Here is a 21,112-nt window from a genome sequence, read left to right on the forward strand (position 1 = left end):
ACCTACAACCATTATTAAGAATTTGATTAGTAAATAAAACATATTAAACTAATATAAATCCAAGTTTATTATCTAGTTAATAGCTTTACAGAAATTATTATTAAAAACTTATAATTATTTACATAATTCTAAATTTTAAATTTTTTCCGACGTTTCGCGTGCTTTTCAGCGTGCGTGGTCACGGTGACTGAAAGTGTTTTTCTTAATGTGTAAAAGCTATTTTAACAAAAGACAATACTAAAGACAGTAATTCAAAGATAATTATTAATATTTTAATATTAAGAAAATTATAAACGACTCAAAATAGAATTCTTCCTCCACCTTTGATTTTGATCCCTTTGGAGTGGAGACTCTTGGGCCGTGGGGTTCAAGTGCACACTCCCAAATTGAAGTTTTAAGTTGGCGCCTGCGCTTTCCTTGTTAAACGAATAAGTATCGCAATACAGCGAGGAAATGCTGCCTTCAGAGTACACCGTAACAGACCAACTTTTGAGAATTGTTTGAATTTTCTATTTATTAATTTTTCATTATTATTATTACTATGTACCTTTATATAATGTTATTAAGCTTGTTATGGAACAGTTAGGATCTCACATAGAACAAGTAAAAATACAAGTATTTTTTACTTCAAACTTTACATTTTTATCTGTAACAAGACAATTTTATATAGCTTTTAAATAAGCTCGCATTGAGATTTCTTACAAACCAGCGACAATGGGGTCATTCTTTGTCTTCGAAGCTTTCTAAACCTTCCAATACAGCCCTTGTTTCAACCTTTTAGCTTTAATATATAGGGTAGTTTTAGTTCTTAAGCGAGCTGTGGTCGGGAGTTCGAAGTCTGTGCAGTTATTCGCACATACTCGTTTATAACACGTAAACACTTGTTATTATGTAAAAATAGAGCAGTTTTCGCCTAGTAGTTTCAGCGTGCGACTCTCATCCCTAAGGTCGTAGGTTCGAACCCCGGCTGTGCACCAATGGACTTTCTTTCTATGTGCGCATTAAACATTCGCTCGAAGGTTGAGGGAAAACCTCATGAGGAAACCGGCTTGCCTTAGACCCTAAAAGTCGATAGCGTGTGTCAGGCACAGAAGGCACAGAAGGCACAGAAGGCAACAAATCTGAGGCACAGACCTAAAAACCTTTTTAATTATGTATTATAAAATATTACTATATTATCTATGACATTTGTATCAACAATTATTTAGTTGTTTACACTCGGTATCTTATTAAATTGTCTTCAAGTTTTCATTAATTTAATTAAAGAAATTTTGTAACAAAAATGTAACGCTTACATAAATGTTATTACAACAAAGCTCAATTTTCAATTAAGCACTCATCTGTATCAACAAAATTCGAAAGATACGAAGTATTGGTAAAAATAAATCAGTGGCGCTAAAACTATTTTTGGGTCTGGGCCTCAATTTTCTGTATCTGTTTCATGGTCATTTGTCAACCTAACAGGCAAATTAGTTAGCAGCACAGGCTCACGTCTGTGACTGGCAAACGCCGTCGACTTTTTGGGTCTAACGCAAGCCGATTATCTCACCGTTCGAGCGAATGTTAAATGCGCACATAGAAAGAAAGTCTATTGGTGCAGCCGTTGATCGAATCTACGACCTCCGGGACGAGAGTCGCACGCTAAAGCCACTAGGACAACACTGCTCTAATATAAAACTATTTGAACGCGCTTTAAGTATTGCATCGAATTGAAAATATCTGTGTTGTTAAGGCCGTAGGCTAGATAACATTACAACGCATCTTTTAAAAGTTTATCCACAACAAGAACTACTGGTACGAATTCCCATTACACATATATAACGCTATGACGGAATTAATAATTAAGATTATGGGGGTAAATGCTATGTTTAGGTTCAGCGCACGATCGAACTGTCCAAATCCTTTTTAACCTCGTCAGTGTGTTAGAATGAGAAGTATTAGGGTTTGTTCACCCCTCTATCGGGAGATCGCGGGTGGTTGGGGCGGATCGGAGGCTGCGTCGCAGGGCGCACGCGCGTACCCGGCCGTTTCGTCATTGCGACGTACGCTGTCGTCTCTCAGCACCAGAGCGTGACGTTCCTACCGTGTCGAGCCGCGTTCAAGCAGGAGCCCCGGGCTAGAAATCTGGAATTGTGTGTGTGTTTGTGAGCTTTGTGAACTGGCGGTTGTGGCGCGATGTGAAGCAAGCGTGATTTTATGTGTAAGTGTATATCTGGTAACGTATAACCTCCAGAGCGAGCGCACGTGCAAATTATATCTCATAGTCTTAGTTCAATTACGGCATAACCATTAGTGTTATAAGTTTTCATTTTGAGTCTATTATATATTTAATTATTCCCGATTCGGTAAAACCGGTAAGAGCTTTATACTGTGTAGACGTTGATTACAGCAGAGTTCGAGAAAAGACTGAAATTATACGCTATTTGGGTGTATTATCAAAAGGCTAATGAGCCGGCTCGGTTGGCAAAACGACAGATTTTTGCACACTTTTATATAGACTTTCATGGGTCATTTAATATAATGCTTCATTACTTATTGTATTGAACTTTAAAGATATCTTTTGAGCTCTGTTTTAGCGATATAATCTGTTCTTTGTGGTACGTGTTCGGTCATGCGTGAACACTCCAAAAGAGTGAATTAATTAAATTTCCTCTAAACGTTTTTCGTAATACAATATATGAAAATTTTATTCTAATCAGTGAAGTTTCTTTTCGATTTAACATTCATTTAAATCTTAGTTGTAGAAATTTCTTAGACTTGCTACGTGGAATTATTGAATTGTTTTTTCTAAAGATTATTTTAAGTTTTTTATATTTGATTATTTAATTATAATTGTCTATTTATACCTAGATGTAAATAAAGCTGAAATACGAGATGAATTTTTATGTTATACACGAGCAGTGTTGGCCTAGTGGCTTCAGCGTGCGACTCTCATCCCTGAGGTCGTAGGTTCGATCTTCATCTGTGCACCAATGTTGACTTTCTTTCTATGTGCGCATTTAACATTCGCTCGAACGGTGAAGGAAAATATAATTAGGAAATCGGCTAGTCTTAGACCTAAAAAGTCAACATCGTGTAGCACAGGAGGCTGATCACCTACTTGCCTATTAGATTGACAAATGCTCATGAAACAGATTTAGAAATCGGAGGTCCAGACCTAAAGAGGTTGTACCACTGATATCTTGGCGTTTTCAGTGCAAAATATATTTTTTATTCGCCCTAAATGTTGTCATTATTAAGGCAAGATTAATTAAGAACTTAAACGGGAAACTATAAAATAAAAAAATGTGTGCGTGTACTAGTGTACACACGTAAGAAATGAAACTTCTTGACCATATTTTTCGAAAAATGATCTACTATATGCAACTTTACAGAAATTGGTTAAAGTTAAATTAGAAAAAAAATTAACAAAAGGCTTTTATTGTCATAGACACGAATACAACAAAATACAATTATTATTATATAATTAAGATTATTACAGAATTTCATTAATTATAATAGAATTATTATAATTGTTATCGTTATTATATATTTGTGTTATTGATGGCTTCGAATTTCTTCGAATTAACCGTGGTAGGGACAAGATAAATGTGACGCGTAACCGAAAAATGTGACATACACTGCATTATCTTTTGCGATATTTATTAGTTGAGCTGAGCTCTGGACTCACAGGTACTATCTACCAGATGCCAACTTACATACTGAATTATTACGAGGGATTAAATTGTTCATGGACTGCTGTGTGTGTGCATTTTCCAGAATTGGAACTTGTCCTAAGAGGAGGCCTTCCATCGGAGGCCGAATAAAAATAATGACAGAGACTTAATGTAACGTTCAATGCAAATGTAGAACTCGAATAAATGTTTTTTTTAAATTATGTACTGTGATGTAGACGTCAAACTAGAAGTCTGGGAACCATATGTATGTAAGGAAGATACGTAAAAAAAGCCCCTTCGACGTGTTAGATATTTGTGTCCCTGTGTTTTGATAAAATTTTGGTTAATAGTTTTTTTACTACGTTCTATGGTTATTTACTGTGCTGTGCCTGATGACATTTTCAAAGAAGCCGTAACAAAACAGCTGGAATACGATCAAACATCTACACGAACCACGCTCATTACAATTGCAGTGTTGGCCTAGTGGCTTAAGTGTGCGACCTGTGTGGTCGTGCGTTCGAAACACGGCTGTGTATCTATGGAATTTCACATAAATAGACGCAAGCCTGATCATCTTGTCTATGAAATAAAAATGATTGAAGAATCGGATGCTATCTAAGGCGTATCGATTTAGGATTATAGCGCCAAAATACAATAAACAAATATTATGTAAGTAGATAACATTCTTCATATCCCTGGGATTCGAAGTGGATAATTAAACAAGTTTTAATCCGTGATAAAATAAATGTTCTCTAAGTAATACTTACGACATAGATACACAATACGAGATATTTGCGACATATGTATGAAAATTAGGGCGTTCATTCACTACAATCACACAGATCAAACTGATACATTTTCTTAAGAAGCGAAATAATATAAGAATTGACTATAATGTTATGACTCATTCAGTTACTTCTATGTAAAACTCCAAGACAAATTTGCATTTTATGTGCAGAATATGTAAACTTTAGATTGTACCACCATATCATTTTTGTACTATATTCTTGCAAATAAATTATTATTATTATTCAAGAATGAAACATAATATTTTAAATTAACTTTTCGTTGCTTAAAAACTCTCTTTTACCAACGTTGGAAGGCCGTGATGCTTTCAACTAATACTTGTCCATGATGCACTGCATTTGAATTTGTTATATGTTAAGAAAAACACTTTTTGAACGGATTAAAGCTATGTATTATTATTAAAACTTATAGTTATTTACATAATTCTCAATTTTAATTTTTTTACGACGTTTCGCGTGCTTTTTAGTGTTCGTGGTCACGTAACGAACAAAAAAGAAGTTTTAATAATAATGCATAGCTTTAATCCGTTCAAAAAGTGTATTTCTTAATGTGTAAAAGCTTTTTTAACAAAAGACAATACTTGTTTTTTTTTTTTTTTGATGTACATTATGAATCTTTATAAATTTTCTTTTATACAAGTAAACAGAATGTTTTCAAGTATTATTTACTTTTCATTTTATTGATATAGCAAGTGGTCCACTCTATTAATCAAAAGCAATCTTTATAACTGAACAATTATTTCGTCTCTTTCTGTCAAATTGTGTCTATTCTTTGATGAAAAGAGATATCAGTAGTTTCGTTACGTGTATTATATATATTTTTAGGCTTTTATTATGAACAGAATGCCTGCATGGAGCGCCACAGCCCTAGTAGCAGGTGCTACGTAGGCAACTATTAAACGATTTTGGGTTCGAATCACGACGCCAACAGATATTTTATGATATTTTATTGATTTTAATAGTGAAACTGGAATATAAAAAGCCGCATCACTGGCTTTAGACTTTAGACTTCTATGTCTATATGTTTCATGGTGTTCTTATCGTAAACCCACAACCACGATTGTTCTTGGGCTGCTTTCCTTATGATTTTCTTCATGGTATGAAAGTTAAAGAACCACCATAGAAAAATCCATTAATACACCCCCGGTGTTCGAACCTAGGACATCAGGGAGGTCATGCACCCAGATTCAGGGAAGCTGACGCATCTTTGCAAGAATTGGAGCGAATTGGCCTTGATTTTTGAAGTGAAACTTCTTTAGCAGCGTTGTAAAAAAAATTACCGTCATATTTTTCGTTGGCGTCGCATTTTTCCACTAGGCGCTATCTTTTTCTTGTCCCTACCACGGTTGATTTGAAGAGATTCGAAGTATAACAAAAATATATAATAACGATAATAATGATAGTAATAATTCTATTACAATAAATTAAATTTTGTAATAATCTTAGTAGTAATAAGGTAAAATTAAATAATTGTATTATTTGTATTCATGTCTATGATAATAAAAGCCTTTTGTTAAACTTTATCTAATTTAAATTTATTTAACCAATGTCTGTAAAGTTGCATAGTAGATTATTTTTCGAAAAATAAGGTCATAAAGAAGATTCACTTCTTAAGCGTGTACACTAGTACATTTTTACGTTAAGTGATAAACCCGCCCATGGACAATCATATTGCCAGAAGGCACGCTTTTCTTGAAGTCTAAGTCGAATTGGTGCGGAAATACTGCAGTGGCTGGGTAGTGGTCATAAACAAAACACGCTCAGCTGTGGTATTTAGTATTCTGCCTGTGCATCTGATAATGAAACGTATAAATGCTTTCAAATGTCAGCGCTTCCGTACAACAGTATCAGTGAGATTACGCAAACACATCGTTCTAAAAACGTTTCTGTTTCGATATAGAATGTGGAATAAAATTCCCCAAAATATTTAGCGAACGTGTCGTTTTTGAGGTCTTTCAATACGAAAAGTTATTTAACATAACCTATAACAAAAATGAATTGCTATTTGTTGCTGAACGCAAAACTCGGAGACTACTGAACTAATTCGAGTAATTTAAGTCTATGAAATTTTTATGGAAAAATTTAATGACAATATCTTTATAAAAGCAGGCAACGCACCCTAACATGTATATGGGCTGTGGTAGGTGCTTTTTGGCTGTCCCGAAGGTTTAAAAAAAGTTTAAACCAACTTCAATGTCCTCCACATTTAAATGAATTATAATTTAAAAAAAAACTATTCCCCAAGAAAATAATTGATTTAAATCAAAAAATTATCTCGATATTACTCTTATCGATATATTTATGAATCAACATAACTACACTTACGTCCCTGCAATATGTGCGAAGGGGACGATGGCTGACCATGCGCCGTGCACGTGAACGGGTGTCACTTGTGGTGATTGTCGTGCTTTAACTTGTGTATATATGTATTATTTATAATTTCAAGCTTTACACTTGTTTTTACTAAGTAATACTATTAAATTCAATATAAATAATTGTAAAATTATGATAGAAATTTTTCAATCGTATAGTTTTATTTTTTATTTTTTTTGAATATAATAAATTAGCCTACCAGACGCCAAAAAAGGGCAATCATTTTTAGTGGTACATTGGCCTTTGATGGAGGAGTACACTCTAACTGTGAATAGTTGGAGGTCTCTCAGGGAAGACCCCCACCGGGAATCGATTCCACGGTTCTATTATCTTTCATAGACTATGTGTTTTCTTCTCACTATGATGCAAATACGTGCTTTTATTTTGCTAGATTTCCTGTTATTATTATTATGAGACACGAAAACTTGGTAGCTTAAAAGAGGCAGAGAAATTCTTGCCAGTTCTTTTCGCCCGGTCAACGGGGATTTTTTAGCAAATTTAAATTTAGATCTCCCAATTGTAAATGTACAATCATATTTTTTGGAAATTCGCACAAATGTTTGGAAATCTATTTTATTGTTGTTGTTATACTGTTTGGTCAAATAGTAATAAATGTTTTGTATGTTATACAATATAAAGGTACATTTACCATTGTGTTCACTGTCCCGAAAATAATCGAAAGCATATTGTGGCCATAACTCATGGGCTAAGGGTCGCGTTTAGCTATTTTTCGTGGCATATATTGCAATACTATGAGCCTTGGGTCATTTATTTTTTTTATTTTTATTTTATTATGTAGACGTACTTGACCAAGTTATAGTAACTAATATAGTATAATTGTATATATGGTCCTTACATAAGAAATTTACGTTTTATCGTACTGGCCATTTTGACCTGAAATATCTCCTCTTTTGTCAGGAAAACAAATTCGATTTTTTACAGCTATTTACTCGTGCATTTGTTTTTCGAAAAATTATAATTTATTTCATTTTATCGTTCTTTTCTTTGTGCCAGCTTATTTATAAAAAAAACATGAAAAATCGCGTTATTATCGAGTATAACATATATCAGGTTTAGCCTTTTTTGCCGTCGAGTTTTAGGTCCGCATGGAATGTCAAAGTCAAAAATCATTTATTCATATGGTATAAAGAGTGATTCTACTTGACAATTAAGAGAGAAAGCAACCCACCTAGGTAAGACAACACACCTATGAACATTAAAACAAAACTGGTACTACTAGTTCTCAAATCAAGGGCGTAGAACGGAAGAGAAGAACTGGAAATAAACTCTCCGCCACTCTTTTAAATTGCCATTTTTTTTTGTTTGTTTTACACAATGTTTGTAAGGAGCTGCAACCATTACACCATGTTACACATGACATCTTTAAGTAATAAATAATTATAAAATAAATTAAAAACAAAGATTTGTCAAAGATCCTGTATCAGCAGGAGGCATGGTGAAATAGCAGCACGCACTTACATTCTCGTGGGAACAACACGCAAATACATAGTCGAAAAACTAACATCACCGCATACACGAATTCAACTACGACCAGTCACCATGGACACTGGCACAGCAAGGGACTCACTCAGTTCTGACAATATGAGTGTATGTGGGCGGCTGAATCACTTAACATCAGGTGTGCCTCCTGCCCTGCCTGTCTGTGTTGCCAGGCTTTTAAGGATATGATATCTAATAAAATAAATAAACAAAGAAAATAGTTATATTAATATTTAAACTTGTGAAACTTATACTGTTAGTGAAATGTATATATATAGCTTCGCTGATTGAAGATGTCCAGGACAAGAGAAGTCCTAGTCTGGCTCAATGACAGGGACAGAAGTATGCTTTACAAGAATTCAAACAAAATTATATTAACATATGTCAGATGTCATACTATTGTGATGTGATGCAACTTCAACTGCTTTTTTTAATGTATTAGGTTGAAAAATATATCAAATTAATTAGTATAATGATCTTTTATCTTTAATTATAATAATAATCAATGTCGCTACAACCTTTTTAGGTCTGAGCCTCAGGTTATCAGCCTACTGTGCCTGACGCACGCCATGGACTTTTTGGGTTTAAGGCATTTCCTCACGATGTTTCACCTTCACCGAGCAAATGTTAAATGAAATAAAAAGAATTTTGCATAGTCGGGAAACGAACCTACGAACTCAGGGATGAGAGTCACACGCTGAAGCCCCTAGGCCAACAGATCTTTAAAGACTTTCTTAAAATCAAAATTTTCGGAAACGATTCAAAACTTCATACATTCAGTAATAATCTTAAACATCTCAACCTGTCCTATGCAGAAACAGAAATTATTCGTCTAGTACAACAAAAGACTGTGTTATGTAGAAATTATATTTAAAATAGAAGAGAGTAGATGCCCACGACACAGGGTATCCTACTCCCCCATAATAGTGCACTTTTTACCTAAATATTTTTTTATTGCGTATAATAAAGTGTTTTCTTTCTTCTTTTATTTATTTACACTTCGTTACATTTATAGAAAAACAAATAACAAAGATTAAAGATTATAAGGGATGCAACGGGCAACCGTATCGCGTACATCTCTTCTAGATTCTCTTCTCTATGATGGGTAAAGTGAAAGAATAACCAAGTCTTATAAAAAAATTTAGAATCACCTACCTTAATCTAAAAACTACAAAAAACGTATGTATGCGTTGTACACGCGTTAGAAGTCATACATTGGCGTAAGATAAAAATCTTTTTAATTTTTTTACCGTTCGCCTTATTCTACGTTTGTAGAAAAACTACACTAACAATAGAAAAAAGGTATTTAATACATTTAAAGTTATATTATAATGCATTATCTAGTGAAATAAAGTTTATTTAAATATCACAAAAAATAGATCTATATAATTAAAGAAATCGATATTTATTTTATTTTAAAACGCTTTGCTAACGTCGGTGTCAGTTTTTTCTGACGGTGTGCGCGGGCATCGTGAAAATTTACTCTCATCTTTTCCCCAAACACGCCAAAGAAAGTATAACTTCAAAAATTAATAAAATAAACTAAAAAGCTCCGTGAGATTCACGGATGCATGAATTGCGATGCAATACAAAAGAATAATAAATACAAGAATTACAAAAGTCACGGTTGAGCAGGAATATGAGCAGGATATGGTTAAGAAGTGTTTACGCAGGAATGTTTATTTAACATCTATAGTTTTTGTTATTATAATTTAGTTTGTTGTTTGTTTTGCTTGTGTTGTGATTGTGATTGTCCATCCCTTATACCACATTGAGACATAACAAATATAATTAAAGGAACCATGTACAAACAATATTATAAGTATAAACTCAGAACATGATCAAATTAACCAGCCGCGGGCACAGAAAAATATGTTCCAAAATGTACTTGTATTGTCATTAGGCCAGCCTAATAGTAAGATCGGAAAAAAATTGAAATCAAATTTTCACTCATGAAACAGAATGTTTTTCCGTTTTCCTATATTTTCCAAGTCTTCATGACGCATTGGGGTATCTTGGAAAGTTAATAGTAACTTGAACCGAATTTGCTCAATTTATTTTTTGTTGTGTTTGTTATTGTCAAAAGGTTCTTATGAAAGAAAATTGATTTCTTTCAAGATCATTATTGTTTTTTTTAAAAAGAACTCGTGTGTGCGTGTGGCTGCATGTGAGTGAGTGAAATGTGTAACTTTCTATTAGGTCTCAGAAGTATCTCCAACACTGCGATAGGTAAAGGAGGTACATATGAACATAAGGGATTTATTCCTTTATTCTTATCCTTTATTCTTCATTTTAGTATATTTAATCTAGGTTAAAACCAATGTAAGCATGCCTAACAAAAGCATGTATCTGAAAAGTTCGTAGGCTAAAATAGAAAAATCTTTCTTTTGATAGAATTTGATTTGTTAGTTATCTTCGAGCGCGATACAACGACTACAGCGGTGATCGATAACATTTCTATAGGACGATTTGTCTTTAGCCTTAAAATAGTCGTCAGTTTCAGGGATAACCTCATCATCAGCTCAATCTGCCCAGCGAGCATTCTCTTAAGAATTGAGAACAGGAAAAGCCCAATTCATTTTATCATCGTTTTCATTGATTTCGCACTGTACATTGGCTTGATGTTACGCATGTTTATTTAGTTTTTTAACTGACAAAAACATGTATTTGACTATTTAGTAAGCTGTTATAATATCAATAAGTTAACTGCCTTGATATGTCTGTGTCTCGCTGTCCATAGTCTATTATTTGATTAGATCTATTATACTTACAATTGAATTAACCTACATAGTAATAATAAAAATAATTAAAAATTAAAACAAATAACGAAGATTTTTTTAATTACCAAGAATATCAGAATATTGTTACTTTTGAAGCAATATTGATTACATTAATACATACCATAGGTGACGAAGCTTATTTAACGGTATCTCGCTGTTGGCCTGAAGAGATTTGACAGCTCGACAGAGTTTTGACAAGCGTTGGATGCCACGAGCTTTGTACGATATACCATATTTTATTTTATAGAACAGAAATTAAGAATTAATTAATAAACCTTAAGAATTGGTACGCTCTTTCTTGAGGGATCCTAAATCGAATTGGTTCGGAAATACTTTAGTGGACAGCTAGTTCCACATAGTGGTGGTGTGCGGCAAAAAATGCTTTAAAAAACGCCGGTGGTGAGACTCAGCTGTTGGGTGTATCCGAGCAACAACAATACATAATGTAGGGGCTGCATGCGTGCGTTGCGTGTACGCATTGGTACCGGTTGTAGGATCCTATTGTATACGGCAACACGAGTGTCGCATTACACTTCTAGAATACACAATCTGGTTTATGTAAGCCGATGTGATAATAAACCGTCGCTCAAGGGCAACATACACTTTAATATCCTATGTGTATGTATGAGGTATTAGAGAACTTAAATATATTTCGGTAATTTATAACATAGGTGCAGGAAGGTGATTGGAGGCATCTGCAGACAGCATGGCTGTGGCGAGCAGCTGATACAATGCTGGCGGCGGAGCAGCAGCCCGCCCCAACCTAGCCCGTCGCATTACGAACGCTTCCTTCACGGGTGAGTACAGTTTACCAAATACAATCTAAATCTTTGTTTATATGACGTAGTATTTATAAAACAAAAGAAGGATTCCAGCAGTAAACCCGCTAGTGACAAAGCGACTTCTTAGCCTCAACAGAATTAACGTCAAAATATTTAAGAAAATTATGGGAGACTGTCTCCCTAATAAGAGAATATCTCCTTGTCCTTGGCATCCAGATGATGTACTTCAAAGACAACTATAGATACCATACCAAGGGGAAGAAGGAGAAGAGTGCCCTAAAAAGGTAGATAGGAGATGTAGAACCGTTAGCAGGAAGCAAATGATAGAGGTATTTGGAAAAGGCTGGAAGAGGCCTTTACCTGTAAAGAGTTTCCGATCAATGGTTGTTAGGATCATAACAAAAACATATATAACAGATATAAACTGTACATTTAACATTTATAAAGATTTGCAATTAACGGTCTTTATAATTATTGAAGTGAAAACTTCTTTAGCGGCGTTGGAAAATAAAATTACCGTCACATTTTTCCGTTACGCGCCATCTTTTTCTTGTCCCCTATCACGGTTGATTCGAAGCCACTAATAACAAAAGTATATAATAACGATAACAATAATAGTATTAATTCTATTACAATTAATGAAATTCTGTAATAGTCTTAGTAGTAATAAGGTAAAAATAATAAAGCCTTTTGTTAAACTTTATCGTATTTAACCAATTTCTGCAAAGTTGCATATAGTAGGTCATTTTCGAAAAATAAGGTCATAAAGAAGTTTCACTTCTTACGTGTGTAGTACACGCACACATTTTTTATTAATATTGTTATGTATTGAGAAGCGTGAAATGCCGACAAACTAAATAGTTCTACGATAAACTCGTATGCATCGTAAATATTTGCCAGTTCGCACATTAAACTTTGGAATATTAAACTTTTTTATATATTTTCACGTTTTTAGGCTTTCAATATCCCTTGTTACATGTACCTGTAAGTACACTGAACTGATATTGAAGATTAATTATATAGTGCTTTAGTAGCGTAAGGCAGACCTCGCGACCTATGACGTACCAAACCTCTAAGCACGTTAAAAAATATTAAATAGTTTCATGTTTTATATCATACTTAATTTACACAAATATACAGGAATTTGTTAAAATAGCTTTTACACATTAAGAAAAACACTTTTTGAACGGATTAAAGCTATGTATTATTATTAAAACTTTTAGTTATTTACATAATTCTAAATTTTTTCCCGACGTTTCGCGTGCTTTTCAGCGTGCATGGTCACGTAACAAACAAACAAATAACTATAAGTTTTAATAATAATACATAGCTTTAATCCCTTCAAAAAGTGTTTTCTTAAATATACATATGTTATATTTCGATCACAAACAGTCCCTGACGAAATTAAATCAACACATGCATGATACAGTAGTCTGTGACGGTTTGGTTGTCATGTCACGGTCATATATATAGGTTGTGTTGTGTTGTGTATGTCATATAGATTTCAGGATAAATTACTGTTTATTTACAAGTTATTTCCTTCATAAAGCTTTTTAAAGACATATTTTATATTTATTTACTTATAAGTAATCTTACAGATAACATTATAAAAGAAACACGTAGACAATACACAAAGACAAACACATTACATTAAAAGACAAAAAGAAAATAAAACTTAATATTAAAAAAAAACTACTCCTAATCAAAGTCAAGGTCTTTCCGTTTCTCCAAATATTTCCTCACATCCTCTTTGATGAATTGATAATTTCCATACATTCATTCTTCATAATTAGTATAATAGTTAGCTCACCCAAAACATAGGCTAATTACGTAAATAATTCGGGTATCGGAATAATTGCGAATATCTCGTTGTAAACGGTGGTAGTCTTAGAGAAATGAATAATAAGAAATTAAAATAATAAGTCTTGCTGACTGCGCCGATACTCCAATGAGACCATTTGAAAGAATCCGTATTATCGAAACTAAGAAGTTTTAAAAACACTTTATTTTTCATCCGTCAAACAGTATGTATATATTTCGGTGCATAGCGGTTTCAATTTCGAAAAGCTTTAATTAGGTGTGGTTTCGACAAAGCCGTAAAACCTGACAAAGTTTCAAAGTGTGGGTGGAACATGTATTCGTTACTAAACAAAATATTATAATACCGTACATTCATTTCCCGCTTCCTCTCGAAGTGGCGAAGACTACTTCAAGCCCTTAATTATCGTGGTGAGCCTGCCCGATAGCTTTGAGATAATCCCACCACCTCGAACCTTTGATCCTACCCGTAGGGCTCCGTCTGTTACCTTAGGTCTCTTAGTGCAGACATCCCATACTTATTTATACATTCACTATTTATGTGTTAGGGTACATCTGTAGGGCTTAAGGATCCGAAGGGTTGTAAGGTTCTTACATCTCACCCTCTCATATATTTAGTTATCTAGTGCAGCTACATACATTACATATACTATACAGATACTCCTGACATTCAATACATATAAATTTTAAATATACGTTTTGCACAGTTTAACCCGTATTTACTAACTGACTTAAACAGTACCCAGTTCGTACTCAAATATCTCGGAAACTAACTTTCATATATTAAGTATTTTACTTGAAGAAGAGTTACAGATGTATACAGTAGTTTTTCGAATAGATATTGGTTACAAAAAATTTGTAAGAAGAAAACCTTGGCGTTTTAAAAGACAGACAAAGTTTATTGCCAGTTCTTCTCCTCCCAGTTGATTTAAGAACTGGCACTGAATGTATGTTTAGACTACCGGTATAAATAACATATAAAAATAATAGAAAATATTAAAAAGAAAAAAAGAACAAATTTAAAAAGTTTGGTTTCTGTGGCACCTTTAACACCTTTACCAATTTTTTATTTTTATTATTAATAATAATAATAAAAAATAAAAAAAATTGTTTTTTTTTTAAAATATATCTACACATTTTACGTACCATATTACGAGTATGATCGTATACTTCATGTGACCTTTTCATTGTCTTAAGGTGGAATGAAATTCAAGAATCTCGATAATTTCTGAATTTTATAAGGGATACCAATATGTAAATTAAAACGTCAAATTAGCTGGAATAAGTCGGTCAGATACTTTTATTAGATTGCCCGAAAGAGAACGCTTATTAATACCATATTACACTACTTATGTACTCATGTATTACTTACTTATGTACGCTAAAATATAGCGAGGATGCCCTTCGCCATGTTAAGGATTATCTACTATTTTTTTAATAAAAAGTAATTATATATATAGCATTGAAGTGGCGCACAATCTACCAATATAAGATGCACGTAAAAATATAGTACATACTATTAGGGAGCGTTCAAGTATGTGGTCACGCAATTTTTTTTTGGAGATTCCTGACCGCCCCCCCCCCCCCGCCCCCATTAATCACGGCGTAACGTTTTCCGTATCCATTAGTATAACGTTTCGTGACCACCCAGTGACTCTTTATACCTAAAACTTACAATTATGTGGTGTAAAGTACTGGAATGTGGAAAATAATATTAACAATAACGCGTAATTCAATCCCCGCCCCGCATCGTAGCGTTTTACAAGAGGATTCCATTATTAGATACCAAAGTTCGTTACGTAATACTTGAACGCTTCCTAACCTTAAACTCCAGAAGAAGAAGAATCACATTCACAAACTTTAGATTGATGAAGGCAACGTAAACAAGTATTATAACTGAATTAGGACATCACTAACAAACTTTCCCCCCGTTAGCGCGTACTAGTATAAACATAATGTCTTAATGTAGTTCTTTAATAAAGGCTCTCTATTATTAATCTGGAATAAGAGTAGATCTCCTTCCTTTCTGGTTTCTTCTATCTATGTTTACCATAGTTATTTTGTATTACGATTTGATATTTTTAAACAGAACCCAGAGTTTTTTACGCCGGCTTTTTCTCTCGGCCTACACCCTCTGTCTTCTTTACCGATGAGTAGAGATGTCTACCGATACAAATTAAATGACATGGAATAAATGATACCTGTAAATATTCTATAATAAACATATTTTATTTTAGTGTTAACAGAGTGTGACGCGACTATATTATAAAATGTCTTTCCAGACGTATTTAACTTGAGATTTGTGAACAGACTGAAGCACAGCTGTATTTACAGTGCCCAAATCCCCGCTCTACTTGCATGAATAAATAAAAGCTTTTGTCCGCGGAAATGAGAGGGTGACACGAATTCTAGTTCGTGGTGTTTAAAACAAGAGTCAGGTATGTGTTAGAATTGGATATTTAAATTTTCTGTAGTTGGAAGGCTCCAGAGGAACCACTGACTCTTCTCTTTCATGAAGAAAGGTTCTAATTGTTAAATAGTTGTTCTACTTCATGGCATCCTTAGCCTGTGTCGTCGCTTTTATTCTTCATATACACTGCACATCGTGATACAGCTTTGATACGTGCAATCCAACTAGTGCTGACGCTCACTGGTGTGATATTCCAATAGAATTTAGACTTAGGCATACATAAGGCAAGAATACATAACCCACAACTGAGCGTATCTGGAATTTCTTGCCGTGCACCACCACTACGTGAAACCAGCTGCCCACCGAAGTGTTTCCGAACCAATACGACTTAGGGTCCTTCAAGAAAAGAGCGTACCAATTCTTAAAAGACCGGAACGCCCATCCTTCTATCAATGTGTCCATGAGTGACGGTATCACATAACTGCAGGTGAGTCTTCTGCCAGTTTGCTTTCCATTACATAAAAAGAAAAAAACACATACAATAATGCTCCGAACACAACATAATATATATCCTACTCTTGTTAGAAGGTACGTACGCCTCGTTACGTTCTTTGTTCAAGCAAAACGTAATTATTAAAACCCTTTGCCCTGTTTGCGAAGGTTTTCAGGTGATAACACACACTGAATATTTTGACCCTTCTCTATAATTGTTTTGCTTTAACATAATACATAACATATGCCAAATAGCCCCTACACAAGAGGCCGCGAGCTCATAAAATTGTTATTTTTATTTTATTTTAAACGTATGCAGTTTGCCCACGTTTCCTTCGCCGAAAAGCAAGCGCATAGATGATGAATGCATGAGATACTATGTTCTATGGATGAATGAAATACGCATTGGGCTAGCGTGGGGACTACAGACCATTCCCTCTTGCCTAAGAGAGAATTTTTTGTGGTATTAATGGGACATATACAACGTGTAACGTGTACGCTGGAATTCTCGAAGTTTATTAAAATTAAACTGAGTACAACGTGACGATTTTTACTGATAGGGCCCCATCAAATTAAATTTCCACGGGCACCAGATGGTATAGTCCAGCCACTGTACAGATGTAACTTACATTGAGGATTTTGAAATTAATTCAAATTTAAGTACGGCTGATTTTTTTATAGATAATTACTATTTCCGGATTAAGACAGATCCAGTAATACAAGTCATATGAATTAGTAGTTTTTAAGTTAAAATTGGTGTTAACACAACTTTGTTGCATATATAGATAATATTTATTATAATACTCTAGTCTGTTGTCATCACAGAGTAGACAATTGGTCAGGAAGAGACAAAAGACTATCTATTTAATTAAGAAGAAAATATACTAAATGACCTATACTCCTAGATGCGGCTGAGTGGACGTCCAGACACCCATCGCGCTCGGTCTCGATCCCCGTATTTTACCTGGCTCCAAGCCTTTCCGATTCTCTTTGCTTCATCTGCTGTACGGCGCCAGGATTACCTAGGACGGCCATGCTCCCGCTTTCCTTGCGGGTCCCAATCAAGCGCCTGCTTGGGAATATGAATATAGATCAGTTGACACGACAGCAGTAGCGCAAATGCAGGTGCCGGACATCCAGACATCCGAGTGTCCCTGTTGGCACAGTGTTTCTTCTGTCAAGTTCCAAACTTAGCCATTTTTATTAGAAAAACCTCAATAACATATTATGTTATTAAAAACTAGCTTTACGCGAACTTCGTTTCGCTATGATGACCAACGTATTATGGAACATTTTGCTATGCTATCTCACAGAGCTATTTCGAAAACCTAACTAAAATTTTAAATTTCAAAAAAATATTTTTCCATTTTTTCCTATCCATACAAACTTTTCTCAGAGTTTAAGAAATATACAAAAAAAACGTCTTCAATTTGCGCTTAGCAACATATTTTGCGATGTTTTTTTTATTCATATAGATCTCGATTTATTGATAAGCACTCCTTTTTCAAGGAGTAGTAAAGTTTTTCTTAATTGAGAACGATTCGTCAACTGTTCTAATAAGTCAATGAAAGGCAGTGAATCTGAACATTCGATGAAATGTAGGCGAGTGTCGCTAATTTATGGACTTTGCAATTTGAATTTGATTTAGGCGTTACTGGAGATTAATATCATTTTAAGTAACGAGGAACAGGAACATCGATATAGAACAAAGCCGGTTTAATCAGGCCATGATTGTATGGGTAAAAAAAACTAAGAGCACGGTAATCCTTTTCCGACACAGTTCAGACCGTTTACTATATATAACTTCACTGTGGATAAAAAGTCAGATATTGTATTGGTATATTTAAAATTACATTAAATTTAAAACAGTTTAAGAATTTTAACTTATGAAAATTTCTCAATTTAAAACATTTTCAATATTAATATAGTCACTATAAGATGTTAGGTTAGCTAATCACGTGATAATTTTTTTTACAAGTTGTGTTTAACGGCATAAACCTGTTTAAAAGTCACCACTCATTACAAATACAAATACTTGTCTGCATTGATTTGAACAAATCTGAGTGATACCTAAGAATCCATCGAAATAAAAGTTAGTATAATGTATAGAACGTAAAATAAAATAAACGATCATTAAACACTAGTTAAAAAAGAGACACTTTTAAATGTTCTTCTTACCGTTACTGCGTAGTAAATTTTAACAAAATTACTAAAAAAGTACAGATATTAGTGTGATTTTGAAAAGAGATAATTCAGCCCATGGTCAAGCGTAAGTAACTCTTAGGTCGTGGATTCAAAACCCGGACGTGGAATAATGGATACTAAGGTATCTCAAGTCACTGTTCCTGAGTACACATATATAGATTTAAAATAAATAGTTTGAGTAACACTATTAAATGCTAAATGCCTAAACTTGTTCTGAAAGTGAAAATAGCACGAGGTAATGTCTCATCATCGTCATCATCATCAATGGCCCTTATGGGCCTTAGCCTCCTCAAGTACTCTTCGCCATCGCATCAATCCAGGGTTTCCTGCACCCAACTTCGAGCCCCTGTTGTTTCGAGGTCCCACCAACGCAGCTTCGGTCTGCCGGGTTTTCACTAAGAGGTAATATCTACGAAACATAGTACTACGTATTGGGAAGTCTAATCCAATACGTTTTTGATATACTGGAGTCTTGTCTCTCAAGATTAGACGCAAAGGTCGACAATGTGGCTCACAGAAGGCCAAACAACTAGTAGCCATATAAGAATATCAATGAAGGATACAAAAGGAGGAGGTGTGGTAAACCTTCGTTTAACCAAAAACCGAATAAAACTTGAACCTCTCAATACATTTTAAATTACAGTTACTTTGCGGAATACCTTTCATTTCCCGACAATCCCAATATGACCGCCGCTTTAAAGAATCGCGCCATGGCCCTTGCCACCATCCGCTTGGTGAGGGCACCCTAGGGGATTTCTGGGGGGAAATCAAATTAGTCTAGGGGGGGGGTCGCCGAGACCATCTGGCAACACTGGTAAGTGCGCTTGTTAGGTTAGCAAAACAATTTATAAAATTAATTAACTTAAAAATTGTGGATAATTTATTTTCCCCCAGGTACTGAGAAATAGCATAAAATTAGGGGTGCGTCGCTGGACTATTAAAATCTGTAATTTTATTTATTTTTTTAAATTAATTGACACATCTATTAGCTATAAGGTACTAAAAGTATAAACATTGCACATTCTCGGAATCGAGATTCTCATAAAAACATGTAATTATCATAATATTAATATGTAATTTATCTCTTAGAGATATTACATTTTAAATTATAGATTGTGGGAATAGCCCGCTTCTGTGGGATGAAAACAGTTTCGACATCTGCAGCATGACCCCACAATAATAAGCCATAAGTTATTAAGCTGTGAAAGTAACTAAACGAATCTTTTTAACCTAAGTAAGTATATTACAATTTATGAATGTAAATCTTCTTCTCTTCTGGTGCCACTCTATTGCTATGTTGGAAAAGTTGGCTGACTTGAATTGCACATCTTGCGGCTAAAAGGCTCCTCGGCGTAAGTGATGCCCATTCCCGGACGAAGGACCACTTTTTCCTTCTACCAGTTTCTTGCTTGAATTTTGCGTTATTAGCCCCACGTCGTATTGATGATGAGAGAAGAGCTCATTTATCACCAAAACTGATGTTGTACAATTTATTGGCTACAAGTGTAAATTTTAAATTCTTGATATATTCGCATAGCAGTCATGGCTTTGTTAATAGAAGCAATCGTTGATAAACCACGTTAGTTACCGGTACATGTAATGTGATAAATGATCGCCAGACCGTAATCCCTTCCAAACAAAAGTACGAACTAAATTTACATAGTGGATAAAGGCTTTTATCTATTACATACTGTTTTGTTACAAGATTTTTCACTTTATCACGCCATTTTGATAACACAATAAGCGTGTATTGCTACATAGTAAGGTTTAAGAACCTCATTGTATTATATTTCTGTATTAACGTGTTAATAAAAATAAAATTTGTACCCCGTAGTGAGAACATTCCTGCTCATAGATTGCTTTATGGAGTTCCAATAAAATTCTACAGGTGTAAAACCCAAGAAATTAGCAACAATATTCTACAATAACTCCTGTCGTAGTAAGTTAATATATTCAGTCCTTCGTATTAATTCGAATCGCTTTCGTTTCAATATTAACTCTAACATGAATTATTCCCTCTTATTACGAGATTACGTTTTACATACAACATTACGACACAGTTGATACTGTTTCCTCTAAATGTTAATGGCTTCTCACTGCTGTTAGCAAGTATCAGCCAGAATATTCCCTTTCTATTAATGTATGGGCTTGATCTTATTAAGGCAGTTTTTGCCCCGCACCACCGCTATGTGGAACCAGCTGCCCACTGAAGGATTTCCGAACCAATTCGACTTAGGGTCCTTTAAGAAAAGAGCGTACCAATTCTTGAGAGGCCGGCAAGGCACTTGCG

The 21,112-nt window shown here is 34.4% G+C and overlaps 1 protein-coding gene across 8 annotated transcripts in view; it reads left to right on the top strand.

Moving 5' to 3' along the window:
* The first annotated feature begins 2,098 nt into the window (after nucleotides 1-2,098).
* The window catches only part of LOC123717844 (cyclic nucleotide-gated cation channel alpha-3), a 124,245-nt gene continuing 105,231 nt past the window's right edge, over nucleotides 2,099-21,112 (top strand). For all 8 annotated transcript variants that reach the window (XM_045674085.1, XM_045674093.1, XM_045674087.1 and 5 more), the window contains exons 1-2: nucleotides 2,099-2,200; nucleotides 11,787-11,912. The gene's annotated coding sequence lies outside the window, so the exon portion shown is untranslated. The remainder of the gene's footprint in view (nucleotides 2,201-11,786; nucleotides 11,913-21,112) is intronic.

The sequence above is a fragment of the Pieris brassicae genome, chromosome 13 (assembly GCF_905147105.1).
Source record: "Pieris brassicae chromosome 13, ilPieBrab1.1, whole genome shotgun sequence".
Classification (NCBI taxonomy): domain Eukaryota; kingdom Metazoa; phylum Arthropoda; class Insecta; order Lepidoptera; family Pieridae; genus Pieris; species Pieris brassicae.